Genomic DNA, 27,794 nt, shown 5'->3' with positions numbered 1-27,794 from the left:
ATTGCTCCATTTATAAACCTTTGATAAATCCCTTTCCCCAGCCAAATGGCATCTGAACCTGTGGAGAGTTTAAAAAAAAAAGTGAAATTGACGAGGGATGCGAGCTGGCCTTCTGTGTGTCCCGGAGCTTCTCAGGCTACAGCTCGGTGCGCGTTGCATCGGTTGAGCCCACGCTGGGTTGCATCATATTCTGCAAATCCACGTGCTCTCTGAGGGCGACAGGAGCCGGCTCGGGGTCCACCAGCTGGAATCTCAGAAAGCGCGGTCTCTAAAAATACCAGCTCTGCAGATTCACTTGGGTCCCAGGGGGCTTCTAGATTGACAGGTCCCTTTACGCACCAACCACGGGTTCAAAAAGAAAGGAAAAAAAATCAGCATGCTTTTTTGAGTTGATTGATTTCTAGCTCCGGAGAGTTTTCGCAGGTCATTTCAGAGTGATGGAAACTCCCCCGAATTATTTTAGGAAAAGTAAAAGACAGCAAAACTTAACTAGCAGCCAGGCTGTGTCCGGGTCTGCGGCTCCGGCGCGCGCCGGCGGACGCCCAGCCTCACCGCGGCCAAGGTCACGGTTAGGCTGCGCCGGCACCTCTGAGCGGTCTGGCACGGATAGACGCGCGCCCGGCAGGTCGGTGGGGCTGCAGCCCGCCCCTCTCCAGCCCAGCCTGGAGGCTGCCTTCCCCCGCGCATCCCCGGAAGGCGAGGGGCAGGCACGGAACTCGAAGTTCCAAAGTGTAAGGGAGAAAACTGTGTCCAGTTCGCCTGAAATGAAGCACACAGCCCTGGGTGTTCAGGGTCTCCCAGCCCGATGTGTGCGAATTGTTCCCGCGAGCAATATACAGGGCTGTGTTTTGGGGGAAAGGTACTTCCTGCTGCTTCCAAAGACAGAAAAACCACAGGGTTCCTGATATAAGGGCGTTGCCTTTATCAGCTTAGAGCAGGTCCTTCCTGGCCTCAGCCCGGGTCCCTTCCTACCACCTAGGCAGAGACACAGTCAGACAGAAATGCACAGCTCAAGCGCTGACACACACCGAGAGTTGTGTTCAACCCTCAAAAAACTGTTAGGAACAGATTGCAGAGTCGAGGTGCATTCTGCCTTCCTCTCTTCCCGTTGCGCTGGGCACTGTGCCGCCTTTGAAGTCACCTCAATCCAAGGACAAGCAAACCTAAAGAGGGCAGTCCGGGGCCTCCAAGAAAACACCAGAAAGATTGTTGTTAAACTAGATCTACTCCAGATTGCTTGACGTGAGACGCTCACTGCTTCTGGAGGTGGCCTTGTGTGACCCTGGAAAGCTGGCTTTACCATGGCCCTGTGAAGAGGCAATTGGGCAGGGAAGACGTTAAGACAGTTCCTTGAATGGATTGCTTGAGTGGGGTTTGAAAAGATTTGGTTAAGGATCTCCGCATCATTTCTAAAAACCCGCCAGCCAAATGTGAGAATTCCAGTTGCTCCCTGCCCTCATTAGTGCTTACTACAGTCAGACTTTCTGTTGTAATCATTCTAATACATGCGTAGTGAGAGCTCTTTGTGATTTAATTTGCATCTCTCTGACTAATAATAATGAGAATCTTTTCATATACTTGTTTGTCATTCATATATGTTCTTTGGTGATATGTCTGTTTAAATATTTTGCATATACACACACACACACACACATATATATATATATATATATGGAGAGAGAGAGAGAGAGAGAGAGAATTTTCAGTAAATACAAGCTGTTATTTAAAAGATCTTAATCTGGGTTTCTCTGATAGTGGTGATTAATATAGTAGAAGTGTGGTTGAAACAACGCCATAGTGAGCCTGACCTTGACTCACATGAGACTTCTAATCCATGTTTTTAGGAAAAAGAAGTTGAATTCATATTTGCATTAAGGAAGAACATTACCCAGTTTATTAAAAAAAAGAAAAGACTTTTGCCCATTTTTTAAAAATTGGGTTGTTTTCTTATTATTGAGTCTTGGCAGTTCTTTATATATTATGAATATAAGCCCCTTATTAGACATGATTTGCAAATGTTTTCTTCCGGACTATAACTTGTCTTTTCATTTTCTTAACAATGACTTTTTGTTTTTAATTTTAAAGAATTCCAATTTATCATTTTTTTCTCTTATGGATTATGCTTTTGGCTTTGTATCTAAGAAATCTTTGCCTAACCCAGGGTCATGAAGATTTTCTTCTAGAAGCTATAGATATTTCAATCTATGATGATCCATTTTGAGTTAATTTTTGTAAATGGTATGAGGTACAGATCAAAGTTCACATTTTTGGCCTTTGGATATCCCAGTGTGCCCTCAACATTTGTTGAAAAAATTGTCATATCTCCACTGCATTGCTTTGCACCTTTGTTAAAAAATCAGTTGTCCATAAATGAGTCTAATTTTAGACTCTTGATTCTGAAGTTCCATTGGTGTTTGTGCTTGTCTTTGCTCCACTGTCCTGATTATTGTAACTTTATAATAAGTCTTGAAATCAAGTGGTGTAAGTTTTTCAACTTTGCTTTTTTTTGCAAAGTTGTTTTGATTATTCTAAGTCCTCTGCATTTCCATATGAGTTTCAGAATCAGCTTGTCCATTTCTACAGAAAATCTGCTGAGATTTTGATCAGTATTACATTGAATCTACAGATCAATTTGGTGAGAATTTACACCTTAAAAATATTGAGTCTTCTCACAGATATAGAGAACAAGCTAGTGGTTACTAGTGGGGAGAGGGAAGTGGGGAGGAGTAATATAAGGGTAGGGGGAAAAAGGGTTATTATGGGATTATATGAAATCATGTGTGTGAAACTTTGAAAATTGTAAACCACTATAGAATTTAAAGACTCATTCAATTAAAAAAATCTTTTTAAAAATATTGAGTCTTCTAACCCATGAACTCAGTATCTCTCTATTTATTTAGGTTCTCTTTAATTTCTCTCAGCAATGTTTTGTAATTTTCAGTGTATAGATATTGTCCATCTTCTGTCAGATTTACCCTAGATATTTTATACTTTTTGATACCATTGTAAGTGATATTTTAAAATATTCAATTTCCAATTGTTCATTGAAAGTATACAGAAATACCATTGACTTTTGTACATTAATCTCATACTGCATATCTTTACTAAAGTCACTTTTTACATTCCAGTAACTTTTTGTTTCTATAGGATTTTCTATGTAAATTCTCATGTCATCTGCAAATGAGGACGGCTTTACTTCTCTAGTTCCAATCTAGCTCGCTTTTATTTCTGTTTCTTGCCATATTGCTCTGGATTGAATCTTCAGTACAATGTGGAATAGAATCTGTGAGAGTTTCTGATCTTAGGAGGAAAATATTCAGTCTTTCGCCATCAATAATGATGTTAGCTGTTAGTTTTTAGTAGATGCCCCTTATCAGATAGAGAAAGTTCCCATCTAGTCTTAGTTTGCCATGAGTTTTTACCAGGAATATCTGTTGGATTATATCAAATGATTTTTTTGCATCTGTTGAGACCGTAGTTTACTAGCGTCATCATTTAGCAAGTTTGAGTCAACTATAGAACATTTATCTCTTTTTACGTCCCTTTCCCCTCCCTGTTTATAATATAATTGTCTTAAATATTTCTTCTATATACATTTTGAATCACATTAGCAGTGTTACAGTTTTTGCCTCAACTGTCAACATAATTTAGAAAAATTAAGAGGAAAAGGAAAGCCCATTGTATTTACCAGTATCACCAATATGTTTGCTTATTGTGTTGTTTCTTCCTTACTGACATTCCAGAAGTCCTTCTTTTATTGTTTCTTTTCTGTTTAGGAAACTTCTTTTAGCCATTCTTATGTGGTATTGATATATCTGCTAGTGGTATATAGTTTTTCTTTTTTTTGAAAATGTCTTAATTTCCCTTTCATTCCTGAAGGATCCTTCATTGGAAAGGACCTTTCAACCGAATATACAGTTCTGTGTTGGCAGTTCTTTTCTTTCAGCACATGAGAGTACTCTTGCCTCCATGGTTTCTAATGAAAATGTGCTGTCATTCAAATTTTTTTCCCCACAGGTAGTGTCATTTCTCTGTGTTTTCAATATATATATTTTTCTCTTTGTTTTTCTGAAGTTTGACTATGATGTGCCTCGATATGGATTACTTTGGGTTTATTCTGTTTGAAGTTTGCTCAGCTTCTTAAATCTGTGTGTTTTTGTTTGTGCTTTTGTTTTTGGCAAAACTTGGGATGTTTTAAGCCCTTATTTAATTGAGTACTTTTTCAGTTTTGCCCTCTTTTCCTTTCTTACCAGAACATGGATATCACAGAAGTTAGATCTTTTGCTATAGCCAGACAGGTCCCTGAGGCTCTGTTCCTTTTTTTTTTTTTTTTTAATCCCCCAGCCTGTTTTCTTCTCTCTGTTGTTCAGATTGGATATTTAATGCTGTCCTATCTTCCAGGTCACTGTGTTCCTCTATTTTGCTGTTGAGTGCCTCCATTCAGGTGGGTGTTTTGGTCGTTGCTGTTGTTATTACTGTATTTTTCTGTGATAAATATTCCATTTAGTTCTTTATATTTTATCTCTCTTCCTATTTTTTAATTTGTTTCAAGAGTATTTGTCATTGCTCTTTGAAGCATTTTAATGGTGGTTGCTTTAAAATGTTTGTCAGATAATTCTAACATCTCTGTCATCTTGGTGTTAGCATTTATTCATTGGCTTACTTCATTCGTTTGAGGTCGTCCTGGTTCTTGGTATGATGAGCAATTTTCTACTGAAAGCTTGACATTTGGGGTATTATGTTTTGAGACTCTGTATCTTATTTCGATCTGTTTTCACTGGCTTCCTCTGACATTGTGGGTGAAGGTGTGGGGGGGGGGAGTGGCAGTGAGCTCTCTCATTACTGCCATGTGGGGTGGAAGTCCAGGTCCCTCACTTGACCTCTGTTGACACCCAAGGAAGGGGTCTCCTTCTTACTGCTGGGTATGGGTAGAAGTGCTAGGCTTCCACTGATAGCTACCCCATGTGGTGGTGTCAGAGTGCCTCGATGCTATTCCTCACGTGGCCTTGTTACCCCTGTGAGGTTAAAAGGGTCCTGACTCCCCACTAGTTCTCCCAGATACCACCCTTGCTCCTTGTTACTGCTGTGTGGGGACGAAAGTCCAGCCTCCCCGCGTGGTCTCCACTGTTACTGGGGAGGAGCTTGTGACCACTGAGTGGGGATGAAAGTTTCAGCTCCCTGCTCAGCCTTCTCAGACCCCACCCTGGGGTGGGAGGCAGGCAGGGTGGGGCAGGGTGGTTGCGGCATGTTGCAGCCTGGTGATGATGGTGGACGTCAGGGCTCCCCTTGGCCTTTGCTGATGAAGGTAGGGCTGCAGTATTTTCTGTGGTGTTTGGCTAGAGTGGAAGAGTTATTGCCTAAAACTTTTCTTTCTTGCTGGGCTGGCCCTTTCCGGGCCATTTGGCTAGAGAGAGCAGGCTTTTGTGGGAGCTTCCTCTTTCTTTGCTCTCTTTTGGAATTTCTGGGTTCCCGGCTTCTTCAATACCTCACCTGGGAGACACAGGCAAAAAGAAACCAGAGAGCTCATCACTCTGTTCTACCCGTCCCGAGGTCCGTATCAGTCTGTCTTCTCTCCACCTTCCAGAATCTTCTTATGTTTGTATTGTATATAATGTCCAGGGTTTTTAGTGGTGGGTGGCAGGAGGAATGGATAATTATGTCTGTTCCAACTTCCTGGAAGTGAAAGTCCTCATCTCACTTTTAGGATGCATTTCAAAGTAAGTTGCAAATATTCACCCTTAAATACCTCAGCATGCGTGTTATTAATTACAGTTCTGTATTTGTTTATATCTTTCTTTTTTTAAGATAAAAGTTGTACATATGGGCTTCCCTCGTGGCGCAGTGGCTGAGAGTCCGCCTGCCGATGCAGGGGACGCGGGTTCGTGCCCCGGTCCGGGAGGATCCCACATGCCGCGGGGCGGCTGGACCCGTGAGCAATGGCCTCTGGGCCTGCGTGTCCAGAACCTGTGCTCCGCAACGGGAGAGGCCACAACAGTGAGAGGCCCGCGTACCGCAGAGGAAAAAACAAAAAAAAGTTGTACATACATTAAAATGCACAAATCTTAAGTGGACCGCTTGATGAGTAAAACCCACCCTCTATCAAGATATAGGGTCTGGTCCATCACCTGAGAAATTCCCTCGTCCTCCTTCCCAGTCAATCCCTGTCCTCAGCCACCCCCCAGAGACAAACATTGTTTTGCTTTTTAGCATCCTAGGTTGTTTTGTTTGTTCTAGAATTCATGTGAATGGAAACATGCATCAGACACTCTTTTGTGTTTGGCTTTCTTCTTTCAACATAATGTTTTGAGGTTTATCCATGTTTCGTCCTTCATTCCTTTTTACTGCTGAGTTGTATTCCATCACACGAATATACCACAGCTTGTTGATCTGTCCTCCTATCGAGGGATCCCCGAGCTGTTTCCAGGCCCTTTTAATCTGAGCATACTTTTTAATGGTCTGAATAAACCTTCATCAGAACACAGGGTCATATTTGAAAATGTCACCTACAGCCCTGACATACTGAGTTTTGTAGTTTTCTGAAATGATATAAAGAATCATTCCTTCATTCGTTCATTTGTTCATTTAACCACTATTTAGTGAGCTTGTTTTCGGTGCCAGGAGTCATTCTAGGCCGTGGGATTAGCAGGGAAGAGGACAGACGTGTGCTATGAAGGAAGAGTAAAGCCAGACCCAGGGGTGGAGCCTGACAGGCGGCCCAGGGGTAGGTAGGATGTCATTTTAGCACCAGAGGTCAAGGGCGGACCTCGGAGGTGGGCAGGGAGGATTCTTAGAGAAGGTGAGGTTTGAAGACATGAGGACCTTTGTTTAAAAGTCTACGTTTGTACAGCACCTTCATGCCTGGGAATTCATGAACTTCAGAATTGACTTCCCATCATCCCTGAAGGGTGGGAAGACCCAAGGCCCCGAGAGGAGGCAGCTGGCCAAGATGTGGCACAGGGAACTCCACAGCAGCCAGATTAGAGGTCTGTGCCCACCGCCTGAGTGTTGGTGAGCCCACCTTCTCCTTGGCTTCCTGAAGGGGAGCCTTCAGTCTCCCCAGCCCCTCTGCCCACCCCCTTCCCACTCCTGCAGGTGCTTCCCCAGGAAATGCTAACGTGGAGTGAGAAAGCCACGGCCAGGCTGAGGTCTGAGGGTTCCTAGTGTGTGTGTCCTTGAGCAAACCCTCTCCTGCTGGTGGGAGATTCTTAAAGTCAGAAGTTGGGGACGGAGTGAAACTTGGTGGCCAACCTCCACCCACATGTCCTCCTTCCTTTATCACATCTGTCACTACGCACCCCCTTAGCAGAGCTGCCGCTCCTGTGCTGACACCGGCTGGGAGCTCTTTCTGTTTTATCTTGTTTAACTCTCACACCCACCCTGTGCGTAGGTCTCTATTCTTACCCATGGGAAACAGGAGACAGGCATTTGCTGAGGCTAAAACAGAATGCTAAGTCAGGTCTGTCCGACCCTCACCGGGGTGCTTTGAGCCATTGCGTTTTCTTGTTTACTCAGTTCTGAGCAAAGGGGAACCCCTGCCCTTTGGGGATATGAAATTGTAGAGGTCGGTGGGAGGGATCTGGAAAAAAGCTAGAGGATGTGTCCAGGAGAGGAGTGATGTGCATGTCCATGTGGAGTCGGGAGAACAGGGAGTTTGATGAGAAGGAGCTGGGATTCAGAGTTGAAAAAACCTGGGTTCAAGCCCAGACTCCACACTAATTCCACGGATGGCAGGATTTGGAACAAATCCTTTAAGCCCTCCAGCTTCCACTTCCACATCTGTAAAATGGGGTAATAATGGTATCTCTCTCTCAAACGTTGCTGGGTGGGTCCAATGAGGCGATGCAGATAAAGTGCTTAGACGGTGCCAGGCTCACAGTAAATGCCCAATAAATGCTGGTTTGCTATTGCCTGAAGAGTGGCGGCACTACAGACCCGGAAACTTTAGATTCGGGGAAGGACAGCCGTGCGGTGCAGGCAGGGGCAGTGCTTTACCCAGGAGCGGGGGGGCCTGGCAGAACCCAGGCCCTTGCAGGAGGGTATCCGCAGGGACCTGGGCTTCCAGCATCGGAGGGATGAGTGACCTCCGGGGTGTCTTCCAACCTGGAGATGGCGAGTCTTTGCTACGGTAGCAGCGACAGCTCCAGCAAGGCAGGGAGCAGCAGCTTCTGTTGGCTCCCAGACACCCCAGCTGTGGTCTTTGGGAATGTGTTTATCCACCCCGGAGGGAAGTGGACGAGTGAGGAGTGAGGGCTGGGCTTTGCAAACGCTGGCCTGTGAGCTCCAGTGCGCCCGGCGTGGCCACCGGGCCAAGGCAGTGTCACACGGGTTAGGGCGCGCTGCACACTCACTGCATCAAGATGTATTTTGCAAACGTATTTTAAACAGATAACATCTCTTATCCTAATGTGCCTGTTGGCTACCTGCCCGTGAATGTTAGCCTCCAGGAGAAAAACAATTGCTTGAGCTGAGTGTTGGGTACTTTTACTTTCCATACGCTACTCAGGGGTCCTTGGAGTCCCCTTCACCCCAACACACACACACACACACACACACACACACATGCTGGCCTTCATACAGACATGCGGTCGTGAACCGTCGACCCCCTTCTGCTGCTACAGGTGTTCCTCCACCCACGTGTGTATCTGGGGATGCAGGACCTCCTAACAGCACTGTGGCAATATTTTGTGCTTTCAGGAAAAGTCCCCCGTGTACATGCACACCGTACATTTCCACATTTAACAAACTCCCCCTGGCTTCTGCTTCCAAACCCTCCATTCCCCTCAGATAAATACTTCAATAGTCCACTTTGCGATTAGTATTCAACATGGTGAGGCCCAGGGGAGGAGTGTCATTTCCCAGAGGTCCCCAGCAGGTTAGCTGCAAGGGCTCTCTGGTCCCCCCCAAACAAGCCAGGACACCATGGTGGTGAGGAGACCCTTTCAGCCACCTTGACCGTCTCCTTGAGGCTGTCGTCTAGAGCCCAGAGCTGACCAGAAAGGACTGCTGTGGATCTGAGACCCAGCCAGCCAGGCACGCAGGAGGCCCGGGTAGCGGGGTCTGTGCTGCCCCCCATCAGCCTGCGTGCGAGTGATTTCGAGAGAGAAACGCAGGTGTGGGTTTGCACCAAGCTCCCTGCTTGCCCTCTCCAAACCTCATCGGGGTCCCCTCCCCTCCAGTCCAAGTTGGTAGTCCCTCCTCTTCCCCTCCCCCACCCCCTCTCGCCTTCTTCCTTTCTTCCTCCCTCGTCATGTCCTTAACCAGAAATGCTGGCAGCTGTGCTTCCTGCCCAGCGTGGGCCTACTTTCCTCCTGAGCCCGAAAAGTGGGCACAGAACAAATGCCCAGGCTGACCCCTCAGGGCCCCAACATCAAAGGCACAGGAAACAACTCTGTTTCCCTGTCCACCGACAGGTCAGCTGATGTCTCGCCAGGCAGCGCCTCTGCCCGCGGAAACAGCCCTGTTGGCCACGCCAGGCACCCAGATGTTTTGATCTTGCACGGCAGGTGGCCAATGTCTCTAACCTTTCCGTGTGTAAAACGTCTGATGAACGGGAAGGGGATTCCAGTCAGACCACGGAGCAGACCTGTGCAGCTGCCGGGGGATGTCTGCACCTGCCTGGTGCCCACGTGGACACAGTGCACACACGTGCACAATCACACATGCACACTCAGCCCATGTGCAAGCATTCATGCACATGCACTTGTGCACAGGTGCACGCCGCACATGCACACACACACACCCACGTAGGCTCATCCACAGAGGGGTTGCTCCAGGCCTCTTACTCAGCATTTCCCTACCTCATTGAAAAACAGTCAGAAAGACAAATATATGATATCGCTTATGGGTGGAATCTAAAAAAAAAAAAGATACAAATGGACTTATTTACAAAACAGAAATAGACCCACAGACATAGAAAACAAATCTATGGTTACCAAAGGGGAAAGGGGGGGGGGAGGGATAAATTAGGAGGCTGGGATTAACAGATACACACTACGATATATAAAATAGATACCCAACAAGGACCTACTGTATAGCATAGGGAACTATACTCAATATTTTGTAATTAACCTATAAAGGAAAAGAATCTGGAAAAGAACATATATGTATGCATTATATATATGTATAAGTGAATTGCTGTGCTGTATAGCAGAAAATAACACAACATTGTAAATCAACTGTACTTCAATTTAACTAAAAAAAGGTATAATCAAAAAAAAACTTCCCCTGCCAAAAATAGATAGATAGATAAACAAACAACAGTCTCTATCTGGCCATCTGTAAGAGTAACCCAGGTTCTCTGCTGGACTCCTCTGACAGCCAGCCTCGAGTGGGCCTTGAGGGAAGCCCTGAGTAGATGCAAACCTTCCAGAGGGGTCGAGACAGCCTTCAACATCTGCACACATCCACAGGCAGTTGGCCAGGCCCTCGAGGGCCACAGGACACCCGTCCTTCACAGCGTAGCTGGGAGCTCGCCAAGGAGCCGAGCGCCAAGCTGGGCCCACTAGGGATTTAGCAGCAGGCCGTCACCCACAGCTGCTGGGATTCAGAGGACAGACTCTGAGCCAGGAGCCTGCGTGTAGTGACACTGCGACAGAGCCCAGAGCCACAGTGCAGCCCTGTCCTTGAAGAAGCCGTGGGACCCTGCGATGGGCTCACCCCCGCTCAGGGTCCAGGGTCGGTGAGAGTTTGTTTCTCACTGAGGTGCAGTGAAAAGAGCAGACTGAGGGGTTTTGTTTGAAACCTGCCCTGGGGAGAGGTCAAATGAGGGGACCTGGAGCTGTGAACAGTGCCCTGGTCATGCACTGGCTCGCCATCCATGAACCCCTCCCCTTCCCCGGTACCTAGGGGGCACAAGTAACGGTGACATTTTAATGATTTCAGATTTAAAACATGTTCTCCTCTGCCTGCCTCCAAAAGGACTTTAAGAGGCTATAGGATTCACCGCTAACGTGTACTAATTAATTCACAATTAGATGAAAACTTCCGAGCAGAGGAGTGGGTTCCAGCAGGCCCCCAGACGTGAGGTGACGGCCACAAGTGAGCGTGGAACACGCCTCCACACGGCACGCAGCTGAGGTCCAGCCCCAGACCTTCCATCCTGTGGTCTTGACGCCTAGGATATCTGGCCAGGCCGTGGTGACCCGGCCAGGATTCAGGGGTATGGCGTCCACCTGGGCACCCAGCTACTTACCTGCTGTCTCTGGCTGCCCCTGGGGAGAAAAAAAGAACACAGCTATCTTACTTTTTAAATTTTAAAAAATATTTTTAATCGCTAACCCTTGCCCATGGTCCAAAGTGTCAGAGATTCAAACCAGTGTGTGGAGAAGAGTGTCCCTCTCAGCCTGACTCCCTGGACCCCCAGAGTCATCTTCTCCAACTGCTTCATGTCATTCAAGGTTCCCAGCAATCTAAACATGCCAGTTGACATTGTCAGGGCACAATAGAAGATATTTGCTTCGTTTTGACTTTGTTTAGTTTCAATACCGTTTTTGTCTTTATAGCTTTTGTTTTTTCTAAAAAAAAAAAAAAAAAGAAGAAAACACCTGTAAAGCCCATCACCTAGAGACGAAAGAAGAAACAAAATGTTGGCTATTTTTCTTTCTGTATATAAAAAAGTATTAAAAAAAAAGTATATAGTATTTTACTTTACAATACTGGGATCACAATATCTCTAGCAGTTTTCATTAGGAAATAGTCTTTTATAATATGCTTAATGTCTGTGTAATAGTTCACCTTATAAATGTATCATGAATTATTTAGCCACACCTGGCTGGCTTGCCTCTAATTAGAAAAAATTTCACGAAGTGTCACCACTGGGTGAGAGTTATCTCAGCCGATCCTCCTGACAACCCTGTCAGACAGGAATTACGATGATCTTCAGTTTATGACTTGGAAGGCTAAATCAACGACTCAGAGACACTCAGCTACTGAGTGCCAGGAGGGGGACTCTAGTTAGCACCCCCAGCTACACCGTTGCCCTGTCCCTGGACCCTTGTATATACCGTCATCTATTTTTGCCATCTTGAAGGACACATGTTAGCTTACTGTTGTTGTTTTATTTGATCTTTTTAAAATTTGTGCTTATTTTTTGGCTGCGTTGGGTCTTTGTTGCTGCGTATGGGCTTTCTCTAGTGGCAGCGAGCGGGGGCTACTCTTCCTTGCGGTGCACGGGCTTCTCACTGCAGTGGCTTCTGTCGTTGCGGAGCACGGGCTCTAGAGCACGCGGGCTTTGGTAGATGCGGCTCGTGGGCTCAGTAGTTGTGGTGCACAGGCTTAGTTGCTGCACAGCATTTGGGATCTTCCCGGACCAGGGATCAAACCTGTATCCCCTAGATTGGCAGGTGGATTCTTAACCACTGAGCCACCAGGGAAGTCCCTAGCTTACTGTTTTTATTTGCATTTATTTTGTTGTTGTTGAGTTTGAGCATGTTTTAATTTCTTATAGACCATTTGCATTTAGTTTCCTTTAAAATACTTGCTTGTGTGTTTTTGCCTGTTTTTCTGTTAGTCTTGTGCTATGTACATACACACACACACACACACACACACACACACACATAATTACCCATTATCTGTCATATATGTTTCCCAGTTATTTTCTTGTCTTTTAATTTTGTTATGGTAATTTATGACTGAGAAGTTTAAAATTTTTTATGTCTACCAATATTTTCCTTTATGATTATTCCCATTAATTTTATCTTTAGGATGCTTTCATCCCTCCCAGGTGCAGATAAATGTTTATTCCTATTTTCTTTTAGTGGTACAGTGAGTTCATTTCCACATTTAATTCCTCCGTCTATTGTTAATTTTCTTCTCAAAAGGTCAGTCCAGAAGTATACTTGAATCCGTTTGTGCGGGATGGCCACACCCATCACCGTGTTCCATCACGCCTGTTACCTGGATGAGCTCTTAGGAGATTGACATACCTGGTACCTGGGGCCAGCACATTATAGAGACATTATACTTCCACCGATACAACTAAAGGTACATCAGCTTTTAGCAATCCCATGCATTACTCACTGACATTAACTCCATGGCAACGAAAGCTACCAGACTTTCTTTTGTTCTGGGGGTGAGGGTACAACGTTTAGAGAAACATTTCCACCAATTGCTATAAATTTGCATGTAACACTTCTACATAACTATGTCTATCAAGTAGATATTATTTGGTCTTTGGCTTTTTATCTTGTAGCATAATTTCCATTTAAATTCCAAGGTGTCAGAATATTCTGACACCTACTTCTCAGCCTTCAGAACCGTACATGGCTTCCCAGGTCACTCTGGTCCATTAGCTATTTCACATGCTACTTTTGGACATCTGGGTTATTCCCTAGATCTTATTTTCACACAGGCAGCTGACAGCCATGCCCCTACCCTGCATGTTCTTCTGTGTTTCATTTCTAATTCTCAGTGTTTTTACTGACATATATTCTGACTCGATTTTTATTGATCTTGTTGGTTTGGCCTCTTATTCCGTCCAGTTGAAATGAGCTTGCGTCATTCACGATTTGGTTATTTATTTCATTTATTGTCCCTCTGAGCTTCTAGTTGCCCACATATTTGACACAAGTGCCTTTGACATCTTTGTTCAAGGCTTTGAAAGCTGTGTCTACAGATGAGGAAACCGGGGCTTGGAGTGGTGGGGTGCCTTGACCAAAGTCACAAGGCTACTGTGACTTGGAGCCGAGGCAGCGGGGATCCAGGTCCCGTGCCTCCCAGGTCGGGGCAGTGGGGTGGCACAGAGATGGCCAGCACTAGGGCAACAGCCTAATGCTGACAAAGGCATTAGTTGTCACGGCCGGACGCCGAACTGTGTGCTTCACATCCCCGGCCTCAGCCCTACGGATGACATCGCTGGGGGCGGGTGGGGAATGGGGTTGTTCTTATCCCCATTGCGCAGACAAAGAAAGAAACTGCAGCTCTGAGAGCGGAAGTGAGTTTCCTAGGGTCAGCAGGGAGCAGCTAGCAGATGGATTTGCATCAGCCCCCAGCACTGATACCCTCGACCGTGGTGCGGCTCTGATTCCTGCGCCATCAGTGGCGTCAGAGGACACTCCAGGGACACCATTAGGGCTGGGCGGGTGGAAGGACACAGCCGCTGGCACAGATCTAGGATCCCCCCGTCCCCGACCTCAACAAGACTTCAAAGTGTTCGTCTTTCTGTTTGGGCTCTGTTTTTCAACTAGCTAGGGATCCACCTCATCTTATTTTCACCTGGTCCACATTCCTCCATTTCAAGAACGAGACTTTGTCAACTGCTTGGTTGATGTTATTTTAGGTATACAACGCTTACCAGCTTGCACCTGTTCGATCACAAAAGATTCCCGGGTGTTTGGTGGTAGGGGGCAGCGGTGGGGGACTTGAACCCATGTTGTTCCCCGTGTTCTTTTGTTTTTTTAAATAATTTTTTTTTCAATACATGAAGGAGCTGAATTGCTTGTTTTTAGTTTTTGGCTGTACCCTGCGGCATGCGGGATCTTAGTTCCCCGTCAAACCCGTGCCCCCTGCATTGGAAGGCAGAGTCTTAACCACTGAACCACCGGGGAAGTCCTCCACCCCCGTGTTCTTTTTGAAAAGTTTTCAATCTGCATGGTCAAAAGTTCTAGAATATTCCCCCAGGGATTACCATCAAGCAACCTACCGTTTTACAATTTTTGAAAATGGACAGTTTGCCCAGGGGTCAGCTGCCCAGTGTTTAATCACGGTGCTTCTTTGAGGTCATCTGAGGGCTTCCATCTTTGCCTGGGCTGAAGACGAACTCATTTAGCGTGTCTGGGTATCCGAGCGCTGCCTTGTCGTCTCACCAGCCCCGGGTTCTACCTTTGGAAGAACATTATAAAGAACTAGAAAACAGGGAAGCTAAATTGAAATTGCTGAATCTGACTCCTTTTTGTCAAGTCTTTACACTTCAGAGTCTTCTCCATGCAGAGCCCTGTCCCTTTCTTGTTCTACTCTTCCAGTAGCTTTAAAAACCTTCCTAACATTGTGGCTCCACAATAACTTCTGCTTATTCTGGACATTAGCCCTTCCCAGGACTGTTCTCACAGGTACGGGCCCCTCATGCATGTTCTCCTTGAATCTGTGCCTCTCTTCACCTTTGGGTGCCTTTCTAAAGATTTGAGATCACCAGTGATCACCCTTTGGGACCACATTGGGCTTTTTTCTAGGTATTTCCTTTCTTTTTGTCCCTCACTGGGATTAGTCGCTATTATATAAGCAGAATTTGGGATTTCCCCCCAATCTCTTTCCTCACTTGGGATCAGATACTCGAACCCCTGGACCCTCAAGTTAAGACTGTGTGGCACTAGGAAATTTTGCCCATCTTTTCAGGCTTCAGTTTCTTCATGACAAAATGGGCGTGATGATAGCTTTAACCTCCTAGAGTTGTTATGAAGGAAATAGTGCATAGTCGTGATCAATATCAGTATTATTACCTATCTGTTACTGAAACCCTTTGTGGTGACAATCGATAGAAATCCAACTCAAACTGGCTTATACACAAAAAGAGAGTCCATGGGCTCAGGGAATTTTCCCCAAGGGCTCACCATCAAACAGAGTCCAAAAGTCGATCGGCTTCAGGCACAGCTGGATCAGAGCCCTGTCAACGTGCCCAGGCTCTGGTCTCTCCACCTGGCTCTGCTGCTGCTTCATTTGGGAGCGAGATGGTGCTCCAGCCCCTCCCCCTGCCCGCCTCCTCCACCAGCCCCTTCCCCAACCTCCTAGCGAGCCGGGCCCCCAGCCCAGCAGAGCCATGGCGAGGGTCAGGACCACAGAGCCTGGCTCCTACCCCTGGGAACTGGCACCATGCCCAGAAAAGGGGGAGCTGGGCTCTGAATTTGGGAGATGCGCTCACCAAAAAGCAGAGCTCGGGAGCCTTCCTGACTGTGAGTGATTTCACGGACACCTGGGCACCTCCTCCGCTCTGATGCAGCTGATGGCAGCTAGCCGCTAAATGCTGCTCTTTCCAGCAAGACAAACCCCACCAGAGTGGAGAAAGATGACCCTGAGCCCTGCCCTCGGGTCCCGCTTTTTACTCCCTCCTTCACCCTGGCCCTGGCCCTGATGCTCGACTCTGACACCTGCTAGACTCCATCCTGTACTCCCCTCAGCTTGGTCCTGATGGCTGGTAATTAATTGGCTTTTTCTTTGTCCTTTAACCCCACCCGTGCCTTCCAGATGGGTTTTCCACACCTGGCAATTAACCTTGGCAATCACCCTCAACTCTGCCCAGTGGGCCTGCTGGACCGGATTTTATGTTTGTTTGTTACTTCTCTGCAATGCACTCTTGGGCTGTCCTAATACAAGTCTGGTCACTCACTGTGGTTATGGTGTGACACCGTCACATACAGTGCCAGGCACCATTTTTTCTTTAGTAGCCTGGAATCCCTGTCCCCTGCCTTTGTGCAGCTCCGTGACCCTCTGTGACCCAACCTTGACCCCTGTGCCATCTCAGTGGATCAGGGAGTCCAGGTGCTGTGCCCCTCGCAGGGAAGTAGAAAAGGTGTCCACGGTGTTGTCTGCTGAGCCCCCTGCTCTGCCCCAGGGCAGTCCCGAGCCAAGCTGGGTCAAGCAGCCTTGGACTGAGCAACGCCAGCCCCATTCATTCCCCACGGAGACGCCTGACAGTGGAAGAGTTTCTGTCCTGGGCTGAACTGGCTCTCAGCTCAGGATCCAGCTTTCCTGTTGACTCCGTGAGCTTCTCTGTAGCTTCTAATACGTTTCCCTTTTTGCTGGAGTCAGCAAGAGCAGTTTCTTTGACTTTCAAGGACAGAGCTGACATTCTAGGGCTGTGCTTCAGCTTTTCTGGCTTTATAGATTTATTTGAGCTTTTTAAAAATGCCTCCCTCTGAAGTTTCCAGTTAAACTCTTTCTGGTCACACTAGCAAGTCTCCTGCAGCGTGTTCTTCTCGGATTTGGGTTCATACATCTTGCTTCCTGCCAGGACCCCACTGTTCTGGGGTGGATCTGGGCTGCGGTCCAGAAGACACAGTTCCGCACTCTGACACCATCTACATGCCCAGATGTTCCCTCCGTATACTTCCTCTCTCCTCCTTTCACTGCCAAAGTCACGAATTTCGAGCGAAAGAAGGAATGAAAACACCACCTGTAACACCAATTCCTTCAATTTCCTCCCCAGAACTTCCACATAAATAGAAATAGATTGGATTTAGACTCATAGACGCATAGACCATCACACTTGGAAGAAAACTTAGAAACCATCACAGGTCTTTACTCAAGTGCCATCTGTGATCGATTGGTTATGGCTGACTGGGTTTCACATCTGGACACTGAAAGGTGCTGTGAGGGATTCACAATGCCTGCATGGGCGTGGTAAAGGAAAGTACCAGCCTATGATCTGATGATTCGCTCTCCTCCAACAACCTGCTCTGCATTTTACAAATGAGGAAAACTGAGTTACACACATATTAAGTTGTCTAAAGCTATATGGGAAGCCAGGGCAGCTTTGGGGATAGAATCTAGGTTGTCACACCTTTCCTAACAATGACAATGACTTCTCTTCAGGTTGGAGTTCAGTCTATATGAGGTCATCAAAGTCTCCTTGCTGGTTGCATGGCGTGGTTTCTATGCTCAGCCACTTCTGTGCATTGCAGCAGGACCCTGTGGATGCCTGTGGGGCTAGGGGCAATATTCATGGAGATCTTTCAGGATCACAGTTCCGATGCCCTAGGGCAGTCCAGGCGGTGCCGGCCCTGGGAGCTCACCCATTAAGTGGGGTTGTTTTATCAGACTGCAGCTGAAAACTTCAGAAACTACTGTCCCCAACGGAATATACTCCAATTCATTCCAAGTGGGGAGAAAACAAATAGCCCGGTGACCCTCCCCAAAGTGTTAAAGTTCCTTACGCTTGAGATGGGAAATCGGGTCCAGATGCAGACCTGGCATGATTCATGAGAGCTTGCTGTGGAAAGAGGGGGACAAAAGGTCTTCAACCTTCCTGTGAAAGCCAGCTCCTTATTTTTAAACCCATCCCGTTTGACTGTCAAGGTCGGAGCCTTCATAAAAGCCAAAATGCACTCCTAGAATTAGCAGGGCAGCATGCTCTAGGGTGGTGAGGACCCTGCAGAAGCAGGCAGCTGCAGGATCTGCGGTGTCCGCCTGCAAACATTCACTCAGCAAGTTCCTGGGAGACGGGCCTTTCTCCTGGGCCAGCAGCCCCAGAGTGGGCGTTCCCGATAAGGAACAGGGCTGCTGCTTTGGGGGAGGGAGTTCTTCTGGACTGGGGCCCATTCTCAGGACAGTTGTCAGTGGCCTTAGTAATGGGACAGCATTCTGTTTTATTAAAAGCCTGTTGCTGGCTGGGAAAGCTGTCTGCCTGCTGTGTGGGCAGGGGCCCAATATCGCTGCGGGCAATTCCAAGCCAGTCCTTCGAGCTGACATCAAACCAGGAAAGAACATGACTGAGTTTTAGCTGATGTAGCAGTACTTTTTCTTTCTTTCGTTTCTTTCTTTCTTTCTTTTTTTTTTTTTTTTAACAGTTCTCTCTACCAGTTCCACTGTGTACATTTTGTGTGTGCGGGCATGTATGTGATCTTGTCAACCGGCGGCAGCTGGAGTTCACCCCTTGAGCACACCTCCCCTGGCTCTCCGTTTCTCCCCCTCCCTTCCCCCTTCTCCATAGCCTCACCCTTGCCTCACTGGCCTTCCCAGCCCCCAGCCCCCTGGTAGACACTGGAGCAGAGGGAGGCCCAGACTGTGGCCTGAGGGTATTTACAGGGTAGGGGTTGGGAGGGGAGAGAATTTGACTGCTTTGTTTATCTTCTGAGTCTGGAAACTCTACAGAATTCATCCATTTTCAAGGAAGCCTTCATTTGCAGGTTTCCCAAAATAAAAAATAAAAAAGGAGCCTCACTTCAACAGGAACCAGAGGAAGAGCAGTTTTCTCTGTGAGCTGATTTATTATTATTATTTTATTCTTTAACATTAGATTTGTTGAAGGTAGTCAAAGACAGTCACTTTTTTTTATATTTTTATTTTGCTTTTGTCTTTTTTTGCCTTATCAGTGTAGAGGGCAAATACTTTGTGGGGAGATTGACATAAAATGCTCACTTGACACATGTCTATGGGAAATAGAGGTTTTGTGTAAACTTTTATGTTCGCATTTTCTGCTGAGGTTACAGATGTCTCTGGGACTCTTCCCTTCATTTGTAACTTGAAATCACTCAAATTGCCCCTCTTTTACAAATTAAAAGAAATTAAATGTGCTTCAACACAGATTTTAAAAATAATTTCAAAAAATTTATAAAAGCGGTTTCCATATGCTGGTTAGCTGTGTGTACATGATTTCTCTGGGTCTTTTGAAAATTTGGAGCGAGCAGTGCCCATATCAGGTAGAGCATGTGAATTTACTGGCTTCTTTTTAACCCTGTACTCAAGCAGTAAACTTTTCCTGTAGTGCCAGAAAATGGCATATGTTTTGAAAAAATATTTCTAAAGATGGTCAGGGGAGATAAGGGGAATTCAGAAAAGAAAATATAAAATGTGTTACTTCACACGTGAACATTCAATTTCAACTTAAGGACAGACATTCCATTTTAAAAGCTGCTTTTATTTACCACACTATGAATCACTGTACTGATGTAAGCCTAAAATCATGTAAACTCACAAGTTTTGCCACAGATTGTAATTCATTTTATAATTGTTTTCAAAATCTTGGGAAGAGTAATATATGGCACAAGAAAAGAGTGGTATAAATCATGTTAAATCCAGTGTACTTTTTCCTAAACTGTGTCTTCAAGGTATAAGATATTCAGCAAATTGGATTTTTTTTTTTTTCTCTACTCTCTGGTTACTTAAGAGAAACCAGAAGATTATCTCTATGGTGAGGGTATAGAAAGCAGTATTTTTATTTTTTAGTTTTTTTGTTGAGGGGAAAGCTCGATCCGCTGGCATAGTGTACTGGCTACTGTGTCTGTGGTAAATTCAAAACATTAACTCCAGGTTTTAATACTGCACATTCCCGCAGGTCACTGGGCCAAAAGCCCATCCAATATTGTCAGGCAAAGGCCCAAGATGACAAACAAGTAAAACACAGATAACGAGGTCTTTACTGGTGCAGCTAAACATTTGTAATTAAGAAAACTCCAGTAGTTCCATGGTAATCTGTTTCTAGATAAACGTAGTCGTAGCCTTCGGCTCCAAAGGAAAACCTCTTCCTTCAAGACACTGGGTGAGGAACAGGGAGAACTCAGAGAAAAGCCGTTTTCGGTGTTACAGACAAGTGTTTACATTATGAACCAACTTTCGATCCAGGAAAGAAGTGATAACCTGTTTGGATTTTCCAAAGGAATTAATATCCTGTGGACTGAACACAGAGTAGGCTCAGAGAAACGTTGAATAATGCAATTGATCTCTTCCAAGAAAGCAGAGGGTGGAGTTCTGATCATAGGAAGCACCACTGACAGTATTTTTTTCTGCTTTCTGGAAAATCAACCAGGAAAGAAAATATGTCTGAAACATTTAAAAAATAGGCTGTTTTGGCATCTGGTTCTGGAACAAGATGGTGTAGATTCGCTTTCCCTACTCTGTTTCTCTAAATACAACTAAAAACTCTGGAAGCTATTCAATAGACAATGATAAAAGAACTCTGAAAGTTGGAAAAGAAGAAGGTAGACTGGCAAGAATCCTCAAGACTTGAGAAACAACAACTTTTTGAGTTCCCTGAGCTTTTTTATCTTCCATGTACCCTGAACAGGGCACAGGAGAGGATTGCAACCTGGAATCACCAACAGGCTCAGGCAAAACAAACAAAAAACCCCAAGAATATCCTAATCTTTCTGGCCAAAGTCCAGGAAAAGGAAAGCACAACAGAGACCCAGTAAGAAGTTCCAGCCTCCTTTGGATTGTCTGCAAGGACCTAGGGTCCTTGCAGACAATCCAGTCCACTGGCAGCAGCAAAGCCCTGGACACTTCTGGCTCCTGGTCCAAACTGAGATACCATCAGGTGGTCTGAATCACCCACAGCTGCAGCAGCAGTTGAAACCATACGTCTCCTTGGCCTCTACGCAGTGGCATAAGGAGACCCAGGCCCACCGGCAGCTTCTTCCTCATTCTCAAAGGTTTCCCAGCAACAGTCTCCATACAAAATGATCACTAAGAAAACTGTATGGAGAGATATACTGAAAATATAATTAAAGCAAAAAAGAACTCTAAAAACGTTCAAGTAACCCAGAGGAAGTCAATAAAAAAGAAACAGAAGAATGATAAACAGAAGGAACAAACAGAAAACAAACAATAAAATGTCAGACTTGGGGCTTCCCAGGTGGCACAGTGGTTGAGAGTCTGCCTGACAATGCCGGGGACACGGGTTTGTGCCCCGGTCCGGGAAGATCCCACATGCCGCGGAGCGGCTGGGCCCGTGAGCCATGGCCGCTGAGCCTGCACGTCCGGAGCCTGTGCTCCGCAACGGGAGAGGCCACAACAGTGAGAGGCCTGCGTACCGCAAAAAAAAAAAGTCAGACTTAGTCCTAATAGATCAGTAATTACCTTAAATACAAATGGTCTAAGTACACCAATTAAAAGGTAGAGATTGGCAGAATGGATCAAAAAGCACGACCCGACTAGATGTTATTTACAAGAAACCCACTTCAAATTCAGTGACATAGGTAGACTGAAAGCAAAAGAAAGGAAAAACATATACCACGCAAGCATTAATCAAAAGGAAGTGGCTATGTTAATATCGGAGTAGACTTCAGAGCAAAGAAAGTTACCATGGGCAAAGAGGGAGATTACATGTTGACATATAGGATTAATCCACAAAGAAGATACAGCCATCCTGTGAACCAAACAACAACATATTTCACAATATATGAAGCAAAAACTAAGACAGCTGAAAGAAGAACAAGATAGATCCACTACTGTTGTTGGGAGCTTAAATTCCCCATTCACCTCCCGCTCAGGACTTATAGGGCTACTAAAGAGAAAATCAGCAAAAATATAGAAAAGAAAAAATATAGAAGAATTCAACAATACCATCAACTGAAAGGATCTAATTGACATTTATAAAATGCTCTGTCCAGCAACAGCGTTTAAAGGGCCCATGGAACATTTGCCAAGATAGACCACATCCAAACTTTAACAAATTCGAAAGAATCGAAATCATATAGAGTCTGGCCATAATGGAATTAGAGTAGAAATCAAAACCAGGAAAATCTCCAAACTCCTGGAAACTCAACAATAAACTAAATAATTTATGGGTGAGAGAGGTGATCTCAAAGGAAAATTTAAAAGTACATAGAAAGAAAGAAAATGAAGATAAATATATTAAAAGTTGTGAGATGCAGCTAAAGCAATGCTGAAAGGGAAATTTATGGCGCTAAATGCTTACATTGGAAAGCAGTTATCTCAAATAACTAATCTAAGTTCCGACTTCAAAAAATTTAAAAAGAGCAAACTAAACTCAAAGCAAACGAAAGGAAGGAAATACTAAGGAGAGAACATCAATAAAACTGAAAGCTGGAAACTAATAGAAAAAATAATGGGAACATAAAGATGGTCTTCAGAAAAACATCAGTAAAATTAATAACCCCTAGCAAGATTGGCAACGATAAAAAAAAGAGAGAAGACACAAATCACCAGTATCAGGAATGAAATGAGATACCACAACAAATTCTGTAGCCATTAAAATGATAATAGGAAAATATGACAAACAATTTTATGCTTATAAATTCAACAATTTAGAAGAAATGGGCCAATTCCTCAAAAACCACAAACTGCCAAAACTCAGCCAAGATTAAATAGATAATTTATTCAGCTCTGTAACTATTAAAGAAATTGAGTATGTAGTTAAAATACTCCCCCAAAATAATCTTCAGGCCCAGATGCTTTCCCTGGAAAATTTTACCGAACAGTTATTAAAGAGCAATTACTGCCAATTGTACACAGTCTCTTTCAGAGGATAGGAGAGGGGATTCTTTTTATGTGGTCATCATTTCTGACACCAAAACCAACCAGAGGCAGTTAAAAAAAAAAAAAAAGAAAAGCTAAAGACCAAGATCTGTCAAGCACTTAGATGAAAAATTATCAACCAACTTTAATCAAATACAGCAAGTTATAAAAGAACATGACACCATGACCAAGAAGGATTAATGCCAGGTATGTAAGACAGATTCACTATTTGATCAGTCAGTATAGTCCATCGTATCAACAGATCAAAGAAGAAAAAGCATATAATCATGTCAATTGATGCAGAAAAATCATTTGACAAAATTAGATACCCATTAATGATGAAAAAAAAAAAAAAACCCTCTCAGTACACTAGGAACAGAGGGGAATTATTTCAACCTCATAAACCCTACATCAAACTTTGGATTTAATGGTGAAAGACTTAGTGCATTCACTCTAAGTTCTGGAATAAAGCAAGGATGTTTGCTGTCATCATTCTTATTTAATACAGTACTGGAGGTTCTAGCCACTGCTCTAAGGCAGGAAAAAGAAAGAAAAGTCATACGAATTGGAAAAGAAGAAATAAAACTAAAACTATCTTTTGTTGCAGGCAACATGATTGTCCACATAGAAGAATAAGCTGTCCTCCTTTCACTGACTGCATTGATCAAGCAAGTGCTTCCACTTGTTCTGAGGGTGTTGCTGCAGCAGACAGAAGCACAGGGGCTGAGAGCACAGCTTGGGCGTGGTAGACCAGATGGACACCCCAACTCCACCATTCCCCCTGGGCACCTTCCTTGACCTCTCTGAACTTTGGTCCCCTCATCTGAAATGGAGGTTATGGCAGAAACAAGAGCCTATAGTGGTTGTGAGTATTAAGTGAGAGCAATGTACAGACAGCTGAGCAGTGTACTTGCTGCAGGTATTACTACTACTTGCTGCTGTTGTAGGTGATCCTGCACTGTCTGCTGTGCTGCCCCCAGGACTGTCACTGGAGCCAAGAAAACTCAATTCTCCTGCTCAGTGGTCCTGTGACTTGTCAACTCACACATCCATTCTGAGCTTCACTGCAGAATGGTTATAAATGGTTTATTTATAACATGGTGACAATAACCCCTCTCTCATAAGGTTCTTGTTAAGACAGGATGAAACAACAAATAAAAGTGCTTTGAGCACTTTAATAATAATAATGATAATGATAATAATAATAACAGCAGCTAAAATTTTTTGAGCACTCCCTAGCACCAGCACCATGGATTGCTTTCTACTTACAACATTTCACTTAATCCTTATAACCATGAGTTATTCGTCTAATTTATGTAGATTGGGAAACTAGTCCCCAAGAAGTAATCTGCCCAAAGACACAGCTTGTGAGCCGTAGAATCCAGATTGGACCCCCAGGATCTGGCTGTGTTCTCATGCTTCCCAGAGAAAGTAAGCCAGTGAGGGAAAGAACAGCTTGGCCTGGGGCTCACTTCCACTGGAAAGGTGGGTATAATCTGTTGTGGGAGGCTCAGAGTGCAGTCTTTGACGTGCAGTGGGAGAGCCAAGAGTCATCCTTGGCGGTGGCAACTGGCTCCAAACTAACAAACTGTCTGAGAAATAAGGTTCCCTCTAGTAGGACACCAGGTAGGATGTTACTCAGCAAGTCAGCTTTCCATTCCCTTGAAGGATTCAGTGATTAGACTGAGGCCAACTACGGGCCCAGGTCTAAAAATAACTCCATCCCTTCTAGCAAGGACTCAGTCTGGACTGAAGTCATTCTTTCAGGTGCAGAAAAGGAAAGCTTGACTGTACGTCATGGACTTAAAATAGGAGTGGGGTCATAGGGCCAGCTGGGGCTCACGGGTGCCAAGTGGGCAGTTTGTCAGCTGGTGTTTCCTGCTTTGGACAGCAGGTTTCTGCCTCCTTTTTTGAGTTGAGAAGGAGTGAAATTGTATGTTTGAAAAGCTCACTTGTTTTGCTTTCTCTCTTCTCCGCGTGTGCCCTTTTCATCCACAGTACACATTCATCTTTACTGGGTGTTCATGCATTGTCCTGAAATATACTAGTTACAGAAATTAAAATTGGCTACTCTGCTTCTTTCTCCCTAGCTCTGTATGATGGATCCATGAAGTTTTCCTTGAAGATCTCTGCCCAGAGTGCAACAAAGAGGCCACTAGTTGAATAATTCCCACAATCCCATGATATGGTGGAGGTCCATATGTGAGGGGTGGGCACTCTATGGAAAGGTCTCCTTTGTGAAGGACGGTGGGCTACAGCCTAAGAGCCTACCAATTCTAAGAGTCTGGGATTTGTTTCCTTTTTATAGCCTGGCTATATTTAGGTCAATGAATTGTATTCAAGATGGACTCGTCAGTACTTCATTCAATGCATTCTTTCATTGAAAAGTTATTGAAAGGACTTGTGCTCCAGACAGGGTAGCATAAAGTCATTACTCTCTTCTCTCCTCTCAGCTAGGGACAATGATAAACTCTGGAAACACTGCAAGAAGCAACCATTAAGAGAGTGAAAAGGCAAGCCACAGAGTGGGAGAAGATACTTGCAGATCATAAAACTGATAAGAGACTTGTATCCAGAAGACATTAAAAATTTCCATAAATCATTAATAACCCAGTAGAAAAAAATGAGCCAAAGACTTGGATAGGCACTTCACAAAGAAGGGATATAGTTTACCAGTAAACGTGAGAAGCAGAGTGCACAGTGAAATCCCAAGGAGACACACCTACACGCCTGCCAGAGTGGCTGAAAATGAACAGACTAATAACCTAAGTGCTGGCGAGGATATGGGGCAAATACACCTGCCATCCACTGGCTAGTGGGGGCGTGAAGTGGTACCATGACTCTGGAAAATTGTTTGGCAGTATTGAGTGCTGAGTGTTGTAATACCCTCATGGCTCAGCATTTCTACCCCTCTGTATACACCCAACTGAAACACGTACTTATTAACACTGAAGGCATGTACAGAGCTGCTCGTAACCGTCCAGTTATAGTAGCCAAAGACTGGAAACAACAGTGGAATGGATTAATGTATTGTGGCGTCCTTAACAGTGAAACTGAACAATCGAACGCAGCACACGGTAACACAGAACTGAGATCTCCACGCCCAGTGAGAGAACCGAGACAACCAAGAGGGTTGAATGGCTCTACATACACCAAGTTCAAGAACAGACAAAGCTGATGAAGATTGAAGTCCAGACGGTAGTTATGTGGGGATGTAACTGGGAAGAGGCACAAGGGGTGCTGAGGTGCAGCTAATGTCCTGTTTCTTGAACTGGGCAGTGATTTCATAGGTTTGGACGCTGTGAACATCTGTCGAGCTCTTATGCTTATCATTCGTGCACTTTTCTCTCTGCGTGTTTCGCTTCAATAAAGAGTTTACTTAAAAGAATGTACTTGGGTTTGCAAAGTTGAAAAGAGCCACAAAACTCCTCATGGCCTCACAAAGAGTATTTTATATGCTGGTCAAAAACGTGAGAAACCAAGATGCTGGTCTCTCCCTCTGAGCCAATAAGCAAACAAATTAATAGAAAAGTAAGTGGGTTCACAAATGACTTACTTATAGACAGTCTACACCAAGTGTCCGGATATCTCCCATCCACAGACAGGCCAGGCCCCTTCTGACACAGTGGCCTGCTCCCCTCTCGGCCCGTCTGCTTCACTGAGCCCACGGAGTCCCCGCCTCCAGACTCTCAGGCCTTGGGCCGCTCCGCCCATCTGCTCACCAGACACCATGACCAGGGACAAGGGAGTCTGGGCCACAGTCAGCCCTCCCTTGTCACTGTACAGCTCACTAGTGACACTTTTTTTTTTTTTTTTGGCGGTACGCGGGCCTCTCACCGTTGCGGCCTCTCCCGTTGCGGAGCACAGGCTCCGGACGCGCAGACCCAGCGGCCATGGCTCACGGGCCCAGCCGCTCCGCGGCATGTGGGATCTTCCCAAACCGGGCCACGAACCCATGTCCCCTGCGTGACAGGCGGACTCTCAACCACTGCGCCACCGGGGAAGCCCTAGTGACCCTTTTTTTTTCATCCCATGCTGATGCCCCCTGACATATAGAATAGGGGACAGAATTCTTTGGGAATTTCCTCTCTCTGGAAACATCTAGAGAGCTTTTGCTGAGATCCTAAAGATACTAAGCCGTCTTTGCTGAGATACGTGGCTAAAATCATCCAGGCACTTTTTAAATGAGAAAAGAGGCTCTACTTTGGAAGGTGTATCTGGTGAAAGAAAGGGCCCTACACGAAAAGGCTGCTTTGGGCTTCCCTGGTGGTGCAGTGGTTGAGAGTCCACCTGCTGATGCAGGGGACGTGGGTTCGTGCCCTGGTCCGGGAAGATCCCACATGCCGCGGAGCGGCTGGGCCCGTGAGCCATGGCCGCTGAGCCTGCGCGTCCGGAGCCTGTGCTCCGCAATGGGAGAGGCCACAACGGTGAGAGGCCTGCGTACCGCAAAAAAAAACAAAAACAAAACAAAACAAAAGCCTGCTTTATGTCCTCATGAGATTTTAGGGCTTTCCAATCTCTTACTCTTATCAATCCACAGGGTGAGAGGTGTTGGTATAACCAGCTGGACATTTTTTACAGACCATCTTTGTGAGGTCCGTCATCTCCCCTCCCCAGTAGGACGCTGAAGTTATGTTAGAGTGGGTGGGCCTTTGAGAACACCCAGCATAGACCCCTGGTTTGCAGAGGAGGGTGCCGAGGCCGAGGAGGGAAAGGGGCTTGTCAGCTGAGCAGTAAGAACACAGGTCTCCGGGGACACCTGGCAGCCACCCCACATCGGGGATTTGAGGACAGAGCGAGTCTCGTTGCTCCAAAATTAGCTGTCACCTCCTCCCCTTGGTTCCTTTTCTTGTCTTCCTGCCATCAAAGTCCGGTTCCAGAAGCCTCCT

General features: G+C 45.5%; 2 long non-coding RNA genes across 7 annotated transcripts in view; both read left to right on the top strand.

Moving 5' to 3' along the window:
* LOC105748408 (uncharacterized) overlaps positions 1-26,293 on the top strand; it is a 137,176-nt gene extending 110,883 nt beyond the window's left edge. Inside the window, exons 3-5 of one of the 6 annotated variants that reach the window (XR_004475694.2) lie at positions 4,402-4,444; positions 12,822-12,984; positions 23,513-24,922. This is a non-coding gene — a long non-coding RNA (uncharacterized LOC105748408). Of the gene's footprint in view, positions 1-4,401; positions 4,445-12,821; positions 12,985-18,836; positions 18,906-23,512; positions 24,923-24,995 lie in introns of those variants that run through there. The other 5 variants (XR_004475696.2, XR_004475692.2, XR_007470740.1 and 2 more) reach the window with 5 other exon arrangements.
* On the top strand, positions 4,454-6,268 carry LOC125960754 (uncharacterized). Its single transcript, XR_007470741.1, has 2 exons — positions 4,454-5,305; positions 5,806-6,268. It is a non-coding gene; the product is annotated as an uncharacterized LOC125960754 (long non-coding RNA).
* Positions 26,294-27,794: the final 1,501 nt, after the last annotated feature.

The sequence above is a fragment of the Orcinus orca genome, chromosome 13 (genome assembly GCF_937001465.1).
Source record: "Orcinus orca chromosome 13, mOrcOrc1.1, whole genome shotgun sequence".
NCBI classification, from domain to species: domain Eukaryota; kingdom Metazoa; phylum Chordata; class Mammalia; order Artiodactyla; family Delphinidae; genus Orcinus; species Orcinus orca.
The sequence above is the reverse complement of the archived record's forward strand: the minus strand, read 5'-3'. Positions and strand labels throughout refer to the sequence as shown.